Genomic DNA, 9,498 nt, shown 5'->3' with positions numbered 1-9,498 from the left:
TCTGCCCGTCTGTCTGCAAATAAGTGTACCCAACTCCTCATGAAATTTCTTCTAGAATATGGAAGTAAAACGCACGTCTCGATCTGACACTATCGAGGTCAGCACTCCATGCCGAGCTACCACTTCCCTCACATAAATCTCGGCCAATCTCTCTGCACAAGAACTCACTGATGGCGAGGAAGTGAGCGTTCTTCGTCAGTCGGTCCACAATCACCCAAATCGCGTCAACTCCATGCGCAGTCCTCGGCAACTTGGTGATAAAGTCCATGGAAATCTGTTCCCACTTCCACTGGGTAATCTCCAAAGGCTGTAATGGACCATGAGGACGTTGGTGCTCGGCCTTAACCTGACGACAGGTCAAGCACCTCTCGACTACCCAAGCCACGTCCCTCTTCATACAGGGCCACTAATAATCTCTCTTCAGGTCCAAGTACATCTTAGTGGCCCCTGGATGGATCGAGAATCTCAATCTATGTGCCTCCTCCATCAGAATACGGTGAGCTCCGCCGGTATAGGGCACCCAAATCCGCCCTCGGAAAGTCATAAGTCCCCGACTATCTGCCAAGAACTCGGACACCTGCCCAATCACCCGCTCCCTTTTTCGGTTCTCCGGTCTCATGGCCTCCACTTGGGCCTCTCAGTTGGTATCTAAGACTGGATTCATCACTATCATCCTCATGCACACATCTCGGATCGGATCACTCTCTGCTCTACGGCTCAGGGCGCCAGCTACCACATTAGCCTTGCCCGGATGGTACAAGATCTCGCAGTCGTAATCTTTCACCACATCCAACCATCTCCTCTGTCTCATATTTAGGTTGGTCTTATCCATGAGATACTTCAGGCTCTTGTGGTCCGTATATATGGTACACCTAACACCATAAAGATAGTGGCGCCAAATCTTGAGGGCAAACACTACCGCCCCTAACTCCAAATCATGTGTGGGATACCTCGTCTCGTGAGGCTTCAGCTATCTCGACGCATATGCAATCATGTGACCCCTCTGCATCAACACTGCACCCATACCTGAGATAGACGCCTCACAATAGATCACAAAGTCCTCCACTCCCTCCGGAAGGGCTAACACCGGAGCTTCGCATAATCTCTGGCAAAGGGTCTCGAAAGATGCCTGGTGCTCAGGCCCCCAAACAAAAGTAACACCCTTCCGGGTCAACTTGGTGAGAGGAACCGCAATCTTGTAGAAATCCCTGATAAATCTCCGATAGTAGCCGGCCAATCCCAGAAAACTCCTGATCTCGGATGGGGATCTCGGCACCTCCCATCGCATAAATGCCTCAATTTTGGCCGGATCGACCAATATCCCCATCTGATTAACGAGATGTCCCAGAAACTGGACCTCTCGTAACCAGAAATCACACTTGGAGAATTTGGCATACAGCCTCTCCAACCTCAAAACCCCAAGAACCTCTCACAGATGCTCCTCATGCTGCTCCCTGGATCTCGAATATACTAAGATATCATCGATGAACACGATCACCGACCGGTCCAACATAGGCCTGCACACCCGGTTCATGAGATCCATGAATGTCGCCGGTGCGTTGGTGAGTCCGAAAGGCATCACCACGAACTCGTAATGCCCATAACAAGTTATATAGGCCGTCTTCTGAATATCCTCCTCGCACACTCTCATCTGATGATATCTCTCAAATCAATCTTGGAAAACCAAGATGCCCCCTGCAGCTGATCGAATAGATCATCAATCCTCGGTAGCGGATAATGGTTCTTGACCGTCAACTTGTTCAACTCCCGGTAATCAATGCACATCCGGTGTTAACCATCCTTCTTCTTGACAAAAAGGATCGGCGCTCCCCATGGCGAGCTACTCGGTCAAATAAATCCCTTCCCCAGCAGCTCCTGAAGCTATGAGGATAACTCTTGCATCTCTGGCGGCGCAAGACGAAAAGGTGCCTTGGCGATAGGTGCCGCTCCCGGAACCAAATCAATCCGAAACTCCACCTGCCTCTCGGGAGGCACACCCGGTAACTCCTCGGAGAAAACATCAAGGAACTTGCATACTATCGGAACCTCGGAGATAGAACTCAGCCTCTCCGACTCAGTCCGTGAATCCATCACATACGCCAGGAATCCCATACAACCCTGCTGTAAACTCTGCCTTGCCCTGGGGGCAGAGCAGAAAGCTGACCCAGATCTGGTAGCCTCGCCATACACTGTAAGCACTCCCCCACTAGGGTCTCGTATAGTCACCAACTGCCGCTCACAGTCGATCACTGCTCCAAAATGGCTCAACCAATCTATGCCCACGATGACGCAGACATCACCCATCGCGATCGGTACCAGATCAATCGAAAACTCGACGCCAAAAATCTCCAGCACACATCCTCGGAATACCTTGGTAGCAAAAACCACATGCTCATCTGCTATAGAAACCCTCAGAGGTCGACTCAACGCCTCACGCTGGATACCGATGTGACGACTAAAGGCTATAGACACGAAGGATCGACTCGCACCCGAGTCAAATAAAACTAAACCATGTACAGAACTCACAAGAAATGTACCTAAATATAGCACAGGATAATCACAAAAGAGAATCTCAGAATAAATAAATAAATAAATAAGGAAATACATACCAGCCACGACATCAGGTGTTGCGCAGACCTCCTCCGCTGTCAGCTGAAAAGCCCTCCCACGAGCCTTCGAAACCTCGGCCTTCACCGGACAAACATCAGTAGCACGCAATGCAGCAGGAGTGGAACCCTGTGCTGATCCCTGAACAAGCTGAGGGCACTCGGCCTTCCGATGGCCGGTCTGATTCCAGTGAAAACAAACTGCAAAACCCTTGGGGTAATCCTTCGACATATGCCCCTCCTTGCCACATTTGTAGCAAATCCTCGCCCGACAAGATCCCTCATTACTCTTGTCGTACTTGCCACAAGTGCGGCCCTTCTGGCCTCCTGATCTCGAATCAGCGGGCTTAGCCCGCTTGGCTGTCGGCTGCGACTGCGCCGGCCGCCGGTCTCTCCCCTGAGACTCCGCGTCCTCCCTCGCATGAGTCTCCAGCTCGATCTCCCTCCTCCTGACATTTGCCTGGAGCTCAACAAATGCCCGATAAGACGAGTTCACCACGAACTCCCGAATATCCTTCCTCATAATGCTCAAGGACCGGCTCATGCGTGCCTGCTCAGTCGCCACATGCTCAGGGCAAAACAACGCCCTCTCGTGAAACATCCGCGTAATCACAGTCACCGACTCTGTCTTCTGTCTAAGAGACAGAAACTGCTGGTCCAACCGTTCCCTCTCCACCGGGGGAACATACTCATCTCGTAACATCGCAACAAACCTCTCCCAAGTCACCGCAGCATGCTCTGCAGGAGTAAAACTGGTCGTCACAAACTTCCACCAGTCCTTCGCTCCCAAGCGAAGCTGGTTCAGTGCGAACCATACCCTCAACTGCTCTGGGCATGAGCAAGTGAAGAAACATCCCTCAATATCAGAGATCCATCTCATCGCAGTAATCGGATCCTGAGTCCCATCAAACTCTGGTGGCTTCATATTGCTGAACTCGCGGTACAACAACGAGTCACCCCCCCCCCCCCCCGCGGTCTGGCAGCAGTGACAGCTGCGGTGGCAGCAGCAGCAGCCGGCTCGGAAACAGAAGCATATCGCTCATCAAACGTCCCGATCAAGGTGGTCTTTATAGACCCAAACATCTCCGGAATAGCCTCTCGGATGGCTGTGGCCACCTCGTCATGAATCATCCTACGAATCTCATCATCGCTCACTCCACTGCTCTAGGGGTTGTGGCGCGTACCCACCATGATGTCTCTAAAACACAACACAAAATCATCAGAGACTCGCTCGAGCATACTCACACTCGACTACTCATCCCTACCTATTACTTAGCATCCTAAGGATTCTTAATTGGATTGCCTGCAGATCGGGTGCTTTCAGTAGTACGGGCCCAATACTACCTTCCACACCCCATCTATAGTCACCCTAAGTCCTCCTCCTAGGATTCTAAATCACAAATACTCTATATCTCACGAACCACAGACTACTCTCTTAGTAGACCCCTATTAAGCTCATCTAAGTATATCTTCCTAGATTATCTCCCGACTCAGAACTCAGCACATACTCAAGCAAATAACAAATATCACTGATTAAAAGCATCTCCTAGGCTAAGGCATCACAAATCAGGCAACTCTAGCCCTAGAATATGAAATACCTAGATTACTCTCTAGCATGCAATTTTAGTAAAATATCTCATAACACAAAGTAAGGTATTTTGGGAAATCACCGTTCGGGCTCTGGCTTATTGTACACACCGCTTCCAGCTCGTTTTCTCTTAAACTCTTTCTCGTTTTAGCAAAATTCATTTCTTTTGAAAAATTCTTCTCAAATCCTCAGTTTGAGTCCAAACACACCCGAAGGTGCATCCGAATCCCTCAAACCAAGGCTCTGATACCAACTTGTAACAATGTAAATTTTCGACCAAATTTTTAAATTTCCAATAAATAAACCATAAAATGCCACAATGTCAATTCATCAAAACTCATGTTCAAAAGAAAACTGTATATAAAACTCCAGGACCCTCTAAATCATAAAACAATCTATGGTGTGTGTACAATCAAGCCGGCGATTTCCCGTGATCCTGAGACGTACCTGAAACACATAACATATAACACGGTAAGCACGAAGCTTAGTGAGTTTCCCTAAAATACCATACACAGCTCATTAGCCACTCGAGGCCATAACTCAATAAGACCCTCCGGTCAATGTGTCTCGGTAGGACCCTCCGGTCCCAGCTCGATAACCTCAATATAATAATACTCGGCATAAATCACAAAGAAATAAGGCAGGATATCACAGTGCACATAATATATCTCAGTTACACAAAACACCACTCATGGTAAAGTATAGTGAGAAGACTCACCTCGTAAGTAAGCTAAGTGAACGAATACTTCTCGCACACGAATCACCAAATCTAGCCTCCGCCTAATCACATAAGATAATTATATCTAATTAACTCTTTAAATCACACATTTACTAGGTTATCTCTCTCTCTCTCTTGAAGTGGGAAAAATACCATTTTACCCCTCCATGGTTTCCCAAAGACATGGTTGACCAAACCCTAAGTCAACAGAAGTCGAACTCGAGTCAACAATCCATGTTGACCCTACTCGTCGAGTGCACCTATGGGACTCGACGAGTCTGCTCGGTATCCTCAGAATCACTCAAAAGCCCGGCTCAACTTGCCGAGTTGACCCGTCAACTCGTGGAGTTGATGCACGATCAAAATCACCGGGACAACCCTATTCGACTCGTCGAGTCGGCTCCTTGACTCGGCGAGTCCATTCAGACTCTTATCTCATTCAGTCGATTTCAATGCAGAGAACCTTCTCAAACTCTAGATCTACACTCCTAAGGCTCATCCATCGTGTAAAGTCACAAGCTTTACGTTCATGCATGGCATTTAGAGCTTAAAATGCCAAAACATAACTCAAAAAGGGTTTTCACTCAAGATCACTATTATGGTTGGATAAAGCAGGGACTTTTGGACTCTAAGGACCTCACATGGTCCAGATTTGAAGTCTAAACCTCTGAATGAACATAAAACACTCATGGTCCTCATATTTGGATGGAGAAACCCTAGATTCCCAAAATCATGAGATCTATTCAAAATAATGAGAAAGGTGCAAGCTTTATACCTTTCCCAAAATCTTTGAAGTGAAACAACCTCAGATCTAGCAGCACCTTCTTGTCCCTTGGCTTAGAGTTCTTCCCTTCTCTTCTCAAGATGCACCAAACACCCAAAATTAGCTAAACTCTCTCTCTCTCTCTCTATTTCTCTCTCTCTCTCTCTCTCTCTCTCTCTCTCTCTCTCTCTCTCTCTCTCTCTCTCTCTCTCTCTCTCTCTCTCTCTCTCTCTCTCTCTCTCTCTCTCTCTCTCTCTCTCTCTCTCTCTCTCTCTCTCTTTCTCTCTCTCTCTCTCTCTCTAAGCTCAATGGCCGTTTAGGGTTTGCTCTCAGTGAAGTGTAGCCGCAAATGAGGCTATAAGTGCCTTTAAATAGGCCCCAAACCCAGGGATTTAGGGTTTCTCATCCCAGCGCCTACTCGGCGAGTCGGCTCTCGGACTCGTCGAGTAGGTCATTAACCCCACGTGGCACATCGCGACTCTACTCGACGAGTTGGAGCATCGACTCGTCGAGTAGCTCAAAAGATAAATAAATAAATAACAATAATATACCTGAAAGTCCGGATGTTACAAAAGTTTGCCAAAAATCTTCCAAGGATTTAATCTCCAAGCTTATTCTTAGTATTTTGGTAAGTTTTTCTTATTAATCTAGTGTTTTTATACACTATCTTGTTAGTTTCATCTTATGTACACATATTATTATGTGTTAAAACTCTTAGGATAATATCACCTTCAAAGAGTTCATCAACCACATTCAAGTGTTTAGGCTTGGAAATCTTCACACCATCTCTTCAAACAACCCACAAATCCACTCAAGGTGAGTTCATACCCCCACATTTTCGATCTTTTCATGTTTTTAGGGGGGGGATACAAGTCAAAATTTGTTTATCATACAAATACTTGCATGTTTCATCTTTATGTTAAAGTATAAGCCATTATTAGCATAAGATATGGTTATCACTAGCTTTTATACAATTATTTGTGATATATTAGTTTTGAAATGCAAAACTAACAAAAACAAAACATGATCTATGTTATAAAAAGCATGAGAAAATGATGATTTGAAAAACTACAAGGTTTTTGGAAACTTTATACCAAAATATAGCTTTTCTATCAAAAAGGGGTACATTCTAGTTATTTCACTATTTTGCGGGTTACCACCCAAAAATATGATGTTTAACCTTACATTTTGAAACTAGACAAGATAATTACTATATATTTATATAAATAATTATATAAATGATCTTGACAAACAAACATGATAAACTATAATTGGTATAGTTTGGGAGTCACAAAACTACATTATCATTTCATAAGAAACATATAATTATTTAAAGGTATAATTATTTCATTTACAAGAAAACGAATTTTCAGTACAATAAACATAAACCGGTTGATACTGGTTGTGAGACATTTAACTTCACTGTACCTACCAGAGTACACAACTAAGACTTTCATTCTAACCAGTCTCTTGTAGGGAGAGCGTGACACTTGTGTATAGATCTATACGGGATTGATAACCCCGCACCTCAGCTGTTAGCTATAGTTAGACCGGCAAGTCTAGGGTGACAAATGTCGTAACAGTTCCGACGTCCGAAGCACGTCGTTCAGGCAACTCGCATTAGTATGGTTATAATAACTCACATAGGGTATTAACAAAACATTTGGTTTACGGGCTAGCGTACACTCAAATAGTTTCACAAAATGACAAATCTTACTAAAACTATTTCCCAGTACCGCATTACTTAAATTTTAGTCTTGGGTTAAGACTCACAACGAGGATAACATACATTCAAGTAGTTTTATATAAAGATAAATTTTACTAATACTACTTTCCAGTACAACATTACTTACACTTTTTAGTCTTGGGATTTTAAGACTTACAACGAGGATAACATACATTCAAGTAGTTTTATATAAAGATAAAACTTACTAATACCATTTTCCCAGTACATCATTTCACACATGTTAGTCTTTGTATTCAAGACTTACAACTCATTTCAAAGGAAATATTGGATTTTTCTGAAAGTATACACTATCATTTTACACGAGACAGTTACAAATCCTTTTCATACAAAACGCTTATGAACTCACCAACTTAATTGTTGACACTTTTCAAAATCACTTGTATTCTCAGGAAGTCAGTAAACTTGTATTCTCAGGAAGTCAGTAAACAGGTAACCACAAGAGTTTTTGGTGTATGGGACATCATCGCATCACGTTATTTACTTTTGTCTTATGCATTTGATCTCATGTAAACAATGTTTTTGAGTATAATGTAAACTTATTAAATATTCAATACAATGGTTGTAATGCTTTGATCGCTACTATTCAATTGTTATGATATTGTACATGAATGTCATCCGCCCCCAGACGTTTCCGCCGTTCTGGTTTGGGGGTGTGATATGCCATAATTAATTTAAGAATAAGTCCCAACTATACTTTGTTTAAGATTTTGCCATTCTCCCTGCAACACATATTTTACCGGTTACATTGCAGACATTGACGTCTAGCCATTAGATGAGCTGGTGAGATGGATATGATGGTTTATATAATTGTATGTTTTCCATAAAACTTGATATCCATATCATCAACTCAATTAATGACTAGGCATCCAAGTGAGCAATGAAACTGGTAAATGTGTGTTCAAAATCACTAGAATTCAAGTGATTTTTGTTTTCTTCATCAAGAAACCCATTCAAAATCACTTTCTCTCTGTAGAAGAATTCAAGCTCTTGTGATTCTTTCATCATTGATTTAAAATAGAAGAACCAATTTGTGAAATGTGGTTTGTATTGGAAGAAAGAAGACATCCATGTTCATATAATTTTGAAGAACTTCTCTATTCTTTGGTAGTTGGATCAATCAAAAGTTATTCAATCATTTATTGTGGTGAAAAAGATGGATTTGGAAAGATGATTGGATATGAAATTGGTCATGAAAAGAATAAAGTTTTGCTTAATCGTTTAGTTGCAACTTATCATGAGAGAAGAAGGAAGAAGAAAGAAGATGAAATCATTCAAGGAATTCGTATTGATAATCCCAAATATGGTTTCAATGTGCTTGAATTTTACTCGAATGTTCATGAAGATAATAAGGAGGCTCTTGAAGAATTTCATCATGTTCATGTGTTCTTGAAGTTCAAGGTAAGAAAATTCAAGTTGATTTCATGAAGATGAAAAAGTTTTTTGCTCAATTGAAGTTCAAACCAATGATATTTTATGTTCTTGTGATTCCTTTGAAGGAATGATTTCTTATCGAAAACTACAATATCAAACCCTAAAAGATTTGATTCAAACTTGCAAAGTTGAAGGTGTCAAGAATGAAGTTGTTCTTGAATTCAAATCTTCAAGACCCAAAAAGAAGAGGAAGAAAAAAAAGAAGATAATAAATAAGAACAAATGGATTTATTCACAAAAATCTTCAAATGTTGTAGTGAAGCCAAAATCTATGAAGCAAATTTGGGTTCCAAAGAAACAATCATCAAATGTTGCAATGAACTTGATTCAAAACCCAAAAGTGTTGATGGTTCTTATGAAGATGGTGTTAGATCATTGAAGAACACGAAGAACAAGTTGTACAACATGCATCGGGGTTGGTATAATGTTCAATTTGGTGATTTTTTTGTTCCAACAAAAGAACCAAGATCATCAATGATTGATTCGTGTGTTGCAAATGGAAAACGAATCGTCAAGAAGGTGTCACAATTTCTCAAATGGATTCCAAAACGTTCTTGATTTTTGAAGATCCGATGAAGAATGATCCAGGGTTTAAAGAAATTCAATTTTAATTTCGATTCATGCGTTTCGTTTTTTTTTTTGATC

The sequence above is a fragment of the Lactuca virosa genome, chromosome 1 (assembly GCF_052849685.1).
Source record: "Lactuca virosa cultivar CGN04683 chromosome 1, Lactuca_virosa_CGN04683_v6, whole genome shotgun sequence".
Taxonomy (NCBI): Eukaryota; Viridiplantae; Streptophyta; class Magnoliopsida; order Asterales; family Asteraceae; genus Lactuca; species Lactuca virosa.
This window is presented reverse-complemented; position numbering follows the sequence as displayed.